This window comes from Neovison vison, chromosome 4 (assembly GCF_020171115.1).
Source record: "Neovison vison isolate M4711 chromosome 4, ASM_NN_V1, whole genome shotgun sequence".
NCBI classification, from domain to species: domain Eukaryota; kingdom Metazoa; phylum Chordata; class Mammalia; order Carnivora; family Mustelidae; genus Neogale; species Neogale vison.
Genome location: NC_058094.1, coordinates 180,142,646 through 180,155,382, shown reverse-complemented (window position 1 = coordinate 180,155,382; position 12,737 = coordinate 180,142,646).

The window sequence follows — 12,737 nt, the reverse complement described above, 5'->3', positions numbered from 1 at the left end:
CCTACTGTGTATACTCTTAGTTCTACAAGTTCCACTAATAACAGTGCTGAAGTACAGAGATAACTCAAAAGGAGATGCTGTTAGAGCGAAGCACTTTTGTGTAATATCAGTCTCAGCGCAGAAATTGCCTCAGGGATTTTTAGGCTCTTCAGTAGTAGAAGGAACAGCTAAGAAAAGAAAAATATGTATCTGGTAGGGGGTGAGTACCTATCTGTCAGACACTGCTAGATCCACTGCCAGCATTAGCCGACTTCATCTTACCACAGCTCTGTGAAGGAGCTGCTATTTTTAGTCTTTTTTAAAAGTTTTTCTTTCTTTCTTTCTTCCTTGGGTCTTGCTATTTTTAGTCTTTTTTTAAAGTTTCTTTTCTTTCTTCCTTGGGTCTTGCTATTTTTAGTCTTTTTTTAAGTTTCCTTTCTTTTTCTCTCTTTCTCTTTCTTTCTTTCTTTCTTTTTTCCTTTCATCTTGATCTTGGATCACCCAAGAACCTCCTCCTCCTCCTCCTCCTTCTTCTTCTTTTGAAGCTATACAAAGGAGCGGGGTACCTGGATGGTTGAGTGGATTAAGTGCCCAACTCTTGGTTTTAGCAGGGGTCACCGTATTGGGTGGTGAGATCAATACCCGTGTCAGGCTCTGAACTCAGCTCAGAGTCTGTTTGTGACTCTCTCTCCCTCTGTCCCTCCCTCTCATGCTCTCATTTTCTCTCTCTAAAATACATAAATCTTTAAAAAAACAAAAACAAAAACAAAACATGTAGAAAGGAGGATCACAGTACTCATGAGGGTAAAGCTGGAAGGGGAGCTCAGGTCTGTACCTTCAGTACCCAAGCTCTCAACCATGGCCACAGCCCTCTGAGCCAGTGAGGAATGACAAATAAAACTTTCTATTTTTTTAATTAAAAAAAAGTATTTAGGAAAATATATATTTTTAGAGAACATTAAAGGACCTTTTAAAAAATTTTTAAATTTTTTTTTACTTTAGAAAGAGTGAGCACACACATGGTGGGTGGGACAGAGGTTGAAAGAGAGAGAGAGAATCTTAAGCGTCTCCATACCCAGAACAACTCTGAGATCATGACCTGAGCCAAAATCAAGAGTCAACTGCTTAACTGCCAGGTGTCCCTAAGGGCCATTTTAAAAAGACTTTAAAACAATAGAAAGCTTTGGAAGAAACTGTAAATATGTCTTCTCCTCAAAGAAGTAAAGTATACATTCTTTCCCATTTCATTTTTGAAGCATTTGTAAAGAAAAAAGAAGATTGGAGAGAATGCTACTTGACTGGAAGAATTCATTCAGGTGCTGGGGATTTAGGAATGAGCAAGAAAGACATGGTTCCATCCACACGCCTTCTATGGTAGTAAAAATATGTTTCAAAAATACTCAGTGAAAAAAAGCAGATCACAAACTGGCATGTAGAGTATGAGTATGTTTTTTAAAGCAAAAGAAAATCTGTGTGGATGTGTTTGTCTTAGTCTATTCGACTGCTATAACAAAATATCACAGACCGGGTGGTTTATAAACAATAGACATTTATTTCTCACAGTTCTGGATGTTGGGTGACCCAAGACAAGTTGCTGGCAGGTTGTGTGTCTAGTGAGGCCCAAATTCTGGGTTTGTAGATGGCTATCTTTGTACTGGGTGTACATGTGTATATGTATACATGGCAGAAGGGAAAGTTCTCTGGAGTTCCTTTTAGAAGGGCAAGTAATCCCATCACAAGTTTTCCACCCTCATGTCCTAATCACATCCCAAATACCCTCCCTCCCCAAACCATCCCATTGGGGGTTAGGGTTTCAACACATGAATTATACCAGTATTTGCAACTGGAAGAATATTTATAAAGATGTTCCCTCTAGGGTGCAAAACAGAGATGATTTTAGCTTTATTCAGTTTGCTTTTATGTCATTTCTAAATTTTCTAGACTAAATGAATGACCATGAACTCTCAAGACAGGGACTGACTCTTCTTCTTTGCAATGGCAGTGTTGAGCTTGGTGCTGGATAACGTGGGTACTCAGGAAGTGGTCCCTGACCCAGAGAATGACTGGCACTTTCCAGGGACCACAGGTTTAGAGGGCACATTCCCCAGTGTCCAAGTGGTTGGAGCAGAGTTGTGTACGGTATCTTCATGGATCTTACTGTCTTGTTTGTCTGAGTGTGCTGGGTGGATTAGTTGTCTGATCCAGGTAAAATCAGAAGATTAAATTCTTATCAGGTCATGAGATTCTGACCGGTTGAATCTTGATATGACTCTGTTTGGTATCCAGAGTATTAGACTCTTCGTCCTTCACACTGTGGTGATTGTTAAATTCAGTTGAGATATGTTAGGTGTCCTGAAAGAAGGGATATTGCATTGGACTAATAAGAATGTTAATGGATTTTGTCGCTTTGCTGAGTTCCTCAAATTATACTATTAGGTATAGAACATTATTTAGAAATTGTTAAAACACATAATTTTGGTCCATTGATTTTATATTATCTATAGTCATAATTTATATTATGGATTTGTTTTGTTCATGTGCAGGCTCTTTAGACCTTGGGAACAGCAAAGAACAAAGTGTTTATATATTCACTTGCTGGTATGTGAAGGGCTCTGAAATGTAGTTCTGGCTCCAACAGATAAGCCAGTCAATTTAAGTTATATTAAATGAATTCACTTTTTTAATAGAGCTTTAATTTCAGCCTGGTTGGAAAGGGGCAGGGATGATAGAGTGAAATTTAAAGTCTATCAGAATTTCTTTTTAGGACATGATTTTCCAGATTTGGGTTGGAAGGCAGGACAGGATGATCTATTACTGTCAGCGCTTCGGGGGTTAAAATAGAATCTCGGTCATTTACATCAATCCCAGAAATTCTCCTTCCCAAACCAGGTTTTACCTGGTGTCCTTTTAGATATAATTCCAATGAGCTTTTATAAAGCTTTTCTTAAAAACTTTGATTGACCTATGATCTACAAACAGAAAAAGAGATATGCCAGCAATAAGTATACAGCTCAATTAATGAACATGAAGTGAGCACACTTGTGTGACCGTCACCCAAGTCAAAACATAAACACTGCCAGTACTACATGAGCTCCCTTCTTGCCCCCATCTGTTCAACTCTCCTATCTCCCCAAAGACAACTGCTATCCTGACTTGTAACATCAGAGGTTATTCTGCCCAATTTTGAATACATACCTCTTCATCTGTGTGGTTGAGTGTGGTTGTAGGTCATCCATTTAATTGCTCAATAATATTTTCCTATTGCTGGGCACTAGGCTTATTTCGAGTTTGGGCATTAGGAATCTTCCTGCTAGGGACAATTCTGCTCATGTCTTTTGTGTCTATATGAACTGTTGGGTATATATTTAGTAGATGAATTACTAGATTCATTCAACATTGCTATATGATGCCAAATAGGTTTCAACATGGTTATAAGACTTCATGCTTTGCCAGTAATGTATGAGTTCTCATAGTACCATACTTTATTTATTTATTTATTTATTTGACAGACAGAGATAACAAGTAGGCAGAGAGGCAGGCAGAGAGAGAAGAAGGGAAGCAGGCTTCCTGCTGAGCAGAGAGCCCAATGCGGGGCTCGATCCCAGAACCCTGGGATCATGACCCGAGCTGAAGGCAGAGGCTTTAACCCACTGAGCCACCCAGGTACCCCTCATACTCTTGATCATACTTGATGTTGCCCATCTTTTTAATTTTGGCTTCTCTGGTGAGTTTGTTCTATTTTTTTGTGAGTTTAATTTGTATTTTCTTGATAATATTAAGGAGGTTGGGCACTGTATAATATGTTTACTGGCCACTCATTGGTGTCACTTACCCATTTTTCTATTGCATTCTTTGATCCATTGTTTTAAAGGATTCTTTACATTCTGCACATAAGTTATATGTGTTGCACATAACTTCTCTCATTCTGTGGCTTTTCTTTTCACTTTCAGTAGTCCTTTTTGACAAATCAAAGTTTTTAATCTAAATGTAGTCTAGTTTATTAATATTTTCATTTATTATTTTTTCTTGTATTCTGTCAAGAAAATCTTTGATTATGCAAAACTAAGAAAATATTTTCCAATGTTAGGTTCCAAAAGCTATGTATGATTTTACCTTTTACATTTATATGTATGACGTACCTGGAATTTACTTGAGTGTGTGATAATGAGATGGGATTTTGCAAGCTTTATTAGGTTTTGGAGGTCCCATACTAAATAGAAATTTGTTTTCTATCACTTAGAATTTTAATTCTGTATGTATCATTCAGATACACTTAGAAAGATTTAAAATCATATATCACTCTCCTGTATTCCTAAAAAGAAAAATGTAAACAATATATTGACAAGTATACAGGTACCATATGCTTGACCTTCCAATTCACCTTCTATGCTTTTCAGTCCTGCTCTGTGCTCCAGGAGGCTGAATTACATGGACTTTTTTTTTTTTTAAGACTTCTAAAAATTTATTTGACAGAGAGATCACAAGTAGGGAGAGAGGCAGGCAGGGGGGTGGGGGAAGCAGGCTTCCTGCTGAGCAGAGAGCCCAATGCGGGGTTCGATCCCAGGACCCTGAGATTATGACCTGAGCTGAAGGCAGAGGCTTAACCCACTGAGCACCCAATTGCCCCTTACATGGACTTTTTATGAAAGGGCTCCTTGAATTTGGATTCTGGTTGGTTTATCCAATGGAAGAACCAGAGGGAGATTAGAGGGTTGGAAAGCCAGTAACAGTGGAGTATTTATTCTCCTAGCTCCTTCCCTTCCCTCTATGAAAGGCCCCAGATCCTGTAGCCACCCTCTCCATCCAGCTACCTTGTCAGGGACCTAATAACCACCTTCTCTCCTTTGAGCAATGGAGTGGTAACTGCTCCATGCACTTCTTGTCCAGAGGTACCCCCACTATATTTTGCTGATTGTCCTAAATCCTGCCCATACCTCTATAAATTTCCCCTTTATTAAACTCTGCTCTATTCCCCAATTTCACTCTCCTGGTCCCTGCTGAGATATTGGATAATTCTGTGATGGTATTCCTAAAACTTCACTCCCTGAGAATTCAACTCTCCTAAATCACTTTTCATCTTCTAGTCATCAATATCTGTGCTTTTCGCCATAATTTTATCACTGAGTCAAGGCCACCAAGAATATTAGTGGTGTTGCAATTCTTAAATGGGAGTTCTACTACAGTTTCTGGGGATTTCTTACAAGCTGCTGGTACCCACTTTGTAAGTCTTGATGCACAGACCATGACAATCATATCACAACAGTTACCTAGCCAACTATTGTTAGATGCTTCCTGATTACAGAGGTGTTAAAATTTTTTAACATTTATGTCTTACAATCAATGAAATCAATGAAATACTATAATAATGATAATAATAATGACTATAAAAATATTAGAATCTTTATACATGACATTATCTCCTTTAATGTCAATGGCAGTACTCTGTGGCAGCTATTATTATCCCTTTTGTACAGGGAAACTGAGGTTCAAGGACATTCAGGACTTTGCTCCGGATCACACACCTAGGCAGTGTCAGAGTTGGGACTCAAAATCAAGTTGATCTAATGTCAAAGCTTGTAGTCTGAACCACTTGTCTGTATGGTTCTTTGGCCTCGTAGAGGTGATGAGAGGCATGGTATATTCAGTACATTCCTAATGATCTGGCTAATCCCTTGATCTCCTTCCAAATATTCCTAGTAATTCTCACCCCAATTCTAGGTCTTCCACTTTAAAGGCTCTGTTATCTACCACACCAAACAAGCCATCTATCAGAATTAAAAACTAATTGTCCATGACACCATTTGCTCTCATCACACAGAAGCTCTAATAGACCCTTCACCCTATGGATGATTATCCCTCAAGGCAAATGGACCCAGGTATGCTACTGCCTTCCAGTGCATCTACAGTATTTCTAACTTCCATAAAGACAAAGCTTCATTTCAAGCAGCGAACAGGGAAGTAACTGTCTATAATGAGATTATGGAGCCATAGAGTTGGGGAAAGACATGACAAAGCTCTAAACATGGATAACCAACATGAGCCCCACATATATCTTAGAGCAACACAAGAGCTTCTGCTCTGGGAATCAAAATGCAGGTTCTGATGAGGTCATTAAGTACCACTGAACAGAATGAGTACATTCTTCCCATCCCTGATGGTACTCAAGCATCACACTTGATAACTGTTCTAGTCTCAGTCCTTCTCAGGAGCCCTTGAAAGTCCCCTTGACATCTTCCTCTTTAGGGAAGATAGATATATAGTAGTGCTACTAAAAGTCAGAACCGTGGACAGTAGCAGCAGCAGCAGCATCTCCTTGGAATTTGTTGAATTTGTTAAAAACACATATTCTCAAGCCTGACCCCAGATCTGCTGAATCGGAGACTCTGAGGACGGGGGGCCTGGCAGTTCATGTTTTAACAAATTTCCTGGTTCACACGAAAGTTTGTGAAGCATGCATATACAGTATTTTTGTGAAAATTTGGACATTTATGGTGACCTCAATGTACTTGCAACTGGAATTTAGTTATTGGATTCAAAACTAAAAAATAGTATGCATTTATTTTTATATATCAAATGTTACAAAGGTATGTAAAATCCATCATTTCCTCCTCTCTGGTCCTAATTGTCAGAGGTAACCAAGGTTAACAGTGTGACAGAATTCGTTCACACTAATCTATGTTTATTCACACATACACAAACATATGTACTTCTATTTCTATTTGGATTTTGCCCCTTTCTTTCCACTTTTTTTTTTTTTTGGTTGCTACAAAATTAAGTTCATATCCCAAAATAAACATGGCTTTGCAATCTGCCCTTTTCCCTTGGACATCCCCTCAAGTCAATACATGTAGTTTTAAAATTTTTTCTTAGAAGTTGTAAGATATTCTAAAGCATGAATGTTCCATATTTTATCCAATCTTTTTTACTGATAGGCATTCAGTGCATTTTCAGTTTTTCACAGAGGCTGAATTAGAGGGCTCCCACTGTGAGAAAAATTTATGGGCTCAGATCTACTCGTGGGCTGAATTTGAAGCTGAAAAGGCAGATATATGAGAATATTCTTATGTATAAAGAAGGGCCTATAAAGACTGCCTGAGCTACTCAAGCTTCGAGTATTCAACAAGCACTTGGCATCGGTCTATCATGTGCCAGGCTTTGTGCTAGTTGCTTGGGGATACAATGGTGAATCAAGATATGACCTTGATTCTCACAGAACTCACTCTCCAGTGAGGTGACATACAGGGACAAAGGACAATATTAATGCAGTATGATAAATGTCAAGAGGTGCCAGGTAAGCTATGACCTGTCAAGAACAGGAGTTGGTCAGATGAAGGAGGAGTGTGTTCAAAATAGAGGGATCAGCATGGTGAGTTTGGAGGAATCTCAAGTAGTATGAAAAGGGGAGAGAGAAAACTAGAGGTACGAGCAGAATCCTAATCACAGAGCTACTTCTGAGTTTCAACTTCTTCCTGAAAAAAACAAGGAATTCCTTTTTACTATAACAGAAGGGTATTCTTCCCATCCCTGATGTCCCTTCTATTATATAAGCATCTCTCATTATAAATTGAAAGAGCTGCATTAGGCAGAAAAATGAGATAAGAAGAAGACTTGGATACTTCAAGTTGAATGTTAGGCCACACTTGAGTACATAAAATAAGGAACATTCAATAAACCCAGGCAGGGAGCACCCTAATCAGGACAGTTGGTTTAATTTATACTCCTGATGAAATCCATGCTGTTGTACCCATTGATCCTCACTCACTGAAAATCTAAAATCTATAATGTGGAAAAAGTACTTGCAAACAATATTTGCCAAATGCCTAACAGGGTGTTAGATTCCAGGGATATAACAAGGTGGATATTTTTATTCACCACATTTCATAAGGATCATGACCTGAGCCAAAGGCAGCCGCTTAACCTACTGAACCACCCAGGCGCCCCTCTGTACACAGGTTTATTGAGATGTAGACATTGTTGTGTATTGATGCAATCATTCTATAGGATAAATTCCTTATAATGGAATTAATGGCCCAAAAGGAATGCTTTTAAACCTCTTCCCCACAGTCTTGCTCAAACTGGGTATTTACAAATAATTCTTTTAATTTGTGTCTTGCTTAGAGGAAGGCCTTTCTCACACCACTGTTATAAAAAAAAAATTCTCTACATTTTCTATTCCACTGTTTTGTGGTCTTTAAAAATCCCAATTTTTTTAAATCCAGGGATCAGCAAATGACTGCCAAATCCAGCCTGCTGCCTGTTTTTGCGAATAAAGTTTTATTGGAACAGAGCTACACCAATTATTTACAAACTGTTGAAAACTGCTTTTGAACTACAAGGGCAGAGTTGAATACTTGAGACAGAAATTATATGGCCCGTAGAGCCAAAAATATTTACCTGACCTTTCTAGGAAATGTTGCCTAATTAATATCTAGAATGTATTTTATTTTATCCTTTGTTATTATGGAGGAAAATTTATCTTATTTATTAAGTTTATCTTATCAATTGTCATAAAAACCATTCAGTGAATGGTTCTTTTCCTCGCTGATGTGAAATGCCATCTTTGTTATATAACAACTTCCCATACATCCATGGCTGTTTCCTTTAGTCTCTATTCATTGACCAGTTGGTCTTTCCTGCATGGTCTTTTCCTTCATTTCTTTATCTTTATACATTTTTTCCCTAGAGTTTTATAATTTAAGTTTTTATGTTTGGTAAGTCAAGTCCTTACTTGTCCCTTTTCAAAAAGATTATTTTCTTTTTTGTTTTCTCTTTAGATGAATTTTAGAATCTGCTTATAAAGATCTCAGTGGGGTTTATCAGCAGTATTTCATGGGCTATATTTTAGAAGAGAACTGAAATGTTTACAATATTCTCGGGTGGTGACCATTTCCTCATAGCTTCACACACCTACATCAAATATTATCATTTTTTTCACCAGTGTCAATTGATAAAAAATAATGGTGCTTCCTTCCAATCACTAACAATAGATAAAAGCAGGTTTTTTAGCTCATTATTACTTTTCCTCAGTTTTTTTTTCTTACTGTACGTTAAGATAAGGTATTGCCCTATAACTGACAGAAGCAGAAGACAGGATTTTACTACTTCACTGATACTACCTCACCAGAATTCTATGCTGTAGAAAACATTTTTAACAACTGGTCAATTGAAAGACATTGATCCCTAAAAATAAGATCTTCAGCAAACGTCCTCCCTTTTGACTCAACATTGATGTTCCAAAATGCTCCGCCATTTCCTGTTGTCTACATCAGTTTTTAGTCAGCTACATGCTGAGTGAGCAAGTTACAAATACTCCTCTTTACACAGGCAAGGCCCACAAAGGGCAGCAAATGCAGCCCCATTCCAGTTTCTTTACCACACTCATATAATATTAGCCGAGCTTCCCAGCCCTCTTGTGTTCACCCTCCGCACTGGCAGGGCAGGAGTTGGATTCTCGGGTTGGAATCCCTCATATGCAGCCTCAGAGATGTGGATTTGTGGGCAGGAAGTTCCTTTGGGCATGCTCCTGTGACTGGACAGAGGGAGGAACTGACCTATCAGTGACAGAAAAATCCTCTCCATGGGTCCTGTCCAGAGCTCTGGAGCTGGAATGGCCCTTCAAAATTGTCCCAAATTAGGGCAAGGGGCCTGGGTCTTTACACCTCAGCAGTGAGTAGTCATGGGCAGGGGCTGCCCCAGAGAGAGGGCATAACCTTGGGCAAAACAGTTCTCAGTTGAGGGCAAACCCCATTGAGAGACTCAGCCAAGCGCCTATGGCTGCCAAGCCCCCAGCGCCTAAGGAAGTTGAGTGCCTCCCTCCCAAAGGTGGGATCTGGGCAGAACAGCCCAGCATCCCCTACAGAGCTACAGGGGATTCCTGACTTTTCCTCTGATCTCCCAGGTTTCTATGAGCTGAGAACTCAAATACCTTCAGAGGCACTAGTGAGCTTTGGTGTTTAACCTTTCCCACAAAACTCTCATGTCATAGGCAGGTAACTTTCATTCCTTCATGCACAGCCCAGAATCACAAGCCAAGTATCTGGGAGAAACCACTCCAGATTTATGTTTTTACCACAACCCCAAAACTGTATCATTCACATAAGTAAGAAAAAAAGTATTCAATTTTTGTTTTTTAAAGAAAACCTTACATTGTCAATGACATTGTCAATGAACTGTTATGGCCTGTTCCCTTGGCACATTTTAACATATATTAAAAAAAAAAAACTGTACAGATTACAAGGACATTTTATAACGACTCAAAAATTGACTATGAAATTACTCATGTGGTCTTTGATAATAAAAGCATCAATAATAATTATGACCATCATTTGTATGGTGCTTCAGAATTTACGAAGTGCTTTCATATCACTAACTTGCTGAGTGTCAGGCGAGGCAAGGATTGTTATGAAGAACTTGGCTCAGAGAGGTGAGTTGGCCCATGCCTCTGCCAGAGCCTGCCACAGCCAGAGGATGCTGCAAGTCTGATTGGGCCTAGAGCCCCCCACCTCCCCTCCACCTACTCTTTCTTCTCCTCTCCAGCTCTAACCCACCTTCACCTGGTCCACGCTCTATGCTCTTTCCTCTTGATGCAGACAGTGTCCACACTCCCCAACCAGGATCTTCCCTCTTGGACACCTGTGCCCTGCTTTACCTTTTTCTATTTATCTTTATTAAAACCTGATCTTAGAGCACCTGGGTGGCTCAGTGGGTTAAAGTCTCTGCCTTGGGCTCAGGTCATGATCTCAGGGTCCTGGGATCGAGCCCTGCATCGGGCTCTCTCCTCAGCCGGGAGCCTGCTTCCCTTCCTCTCTCTCTCTCTGCCTGCCTCTCTGCCTACTTGTCATGTCTATCAAATAAATAAATAAAATCTTAAAAAAAAAAAAAAAACCTGCTCTTAGCTGGCTGTCCCTGGGAAAGGGACTCAAACTATTTCATACCAAGCTATTAATACCCATCAATGATGAATAAACTGCTTTTTAAACCCACCCCAGGTATGTATTATCTGCATTTTAACAGCTTCATATTGTGTTGGAATATGAAACAGGTTAATGAGGAAGAGGTTTTGGACAGGGCCTTTCTAGCTGCCTATCTCTACCACATTTGTGTTATTTTACTGCTCCCCTGATGAGGCATAAATCACACAGAGTACTGGACTTTAAGTCAGAAGAACTGGATTTTAGCCCCTGTAGTTAGGTAGATACTTAAGTTTGCTGGCTTCCACCTCCCCACCTCTTAAGTAAGAAGATTGGTGTTTCACTTTGCAGGATGACCGGAGGGATGAATGGCACAAAAATCTCACTGTTGGAGCAGTTTGTAAAACTGTGGCTAGAGAAATTTGCAGTGGGGATGGTCCAAAGATGCTGCCAAGAACTCTCTGTCCCACGGATCTCACACCACCGGCCAGCAGGGCCCTGGAAGTTCCCCTGGTATATGGGAGCTGCATCGCAGAACTGGTTTCTGCCAGCGGCTGAGACTGGTGACCAGCTCTTCCCTGTCTGTGGCTTGTCCTCGAATATGTGACAGGGATCTCACTGAAATACCTCCTGAGGCACTGCTCCTCTCAGTGATCCATCTTTTAAATGCAGTGCCTTCTGTCATTAATGCTGTTTTTTGGCTCTAGGGAAGGGGAGGGTGAGTACTTCCCAGAACAAAGAAGATAAAGGGGGGGTAGGGTAGTGACATAGGAGCATCAAACAGGAAGGGCAAGCAAGCAGAGGACTTCTGCAAGGGAAAGAGCAAAATACACATGAGGTGAGACTGGTTTCTGGAGTTCAGACACTGCTGTTCTTTGGGGTTAACTCAGTGTGTATGGCAGGGGGGAAGGAGGGAGGTAAGAATATAAGAAGCCCAGAAGAGTAAAAAAGTTGGTAGAATATCCTCAAGCGCAGGTGCCCAGAAGTAGAAGAGATGTGGTGATACAGGATATTGAGGGGACAGAGGGATAAAAAAAATCCCCTCTGCTTTCCTATGTCCTGAGCACCGCAGAGAAGGAAGGGATCTGCAAGTTCTCAGGCCACAGGGAAGGCAGCCGAGCATGCCAGCTCATACTAAAGTAAAGGGTGACATGTCCCCCTAGTAGAGGGTTAGAAGTAGGCTGTCCAAGCTGCCAACTGGGATTCACAGCCAGGCCTCAGAAGATCTGCAGGACAGTGCGGGGCAAGTGAAGTCTCAGTCAGATGAGACCCACTATGCTGGGGCCACCATGAGAGAAGAGACCACAAGTTATTCCAGCCAAGAACACTTCAACAGTGGATGGAGTAGGAGCAGAGGCCACTGCTGCCTGGACACTGGTGGATATAAATGACAGCTTCCTTGGGGGCCAGGAAAAGTCCCCAGAGAAGGATAACATTTGGGCTAGTAAGTCTTTATTTCAACACCAAGCTTCTCCTTGCACTTGGATTATTTCCTGGAAGGGGAGCCTGGGTGGTTCAATTAGTTAAGCATCTGCCTTCAGCTAGGGTCATGATCCCGGGGTCCTGGGAACAAGCCCAGCATTAGGCTTCCTGCTCAGTGGGGAGCCTCCTTCTCCCTCTCCCTCTGCCCCTCTTCCTACTTGTGCACGCGCGTGCTCGCTCTCTCTCTCAATTAAGTAAATAATATCTTCAAAAAAATTTAAAAAGATTTATCTCTTGGAAGGAGGAAGAGGAACCTTTGAAGGAGAGAACCATCCAGATATGGAGTCCAAATTTAAATTGATTATCTACCTAAAATAAGGAAAAGACTGAGTTACACTTAATTGGCAAGTTTAACACTACTCACAT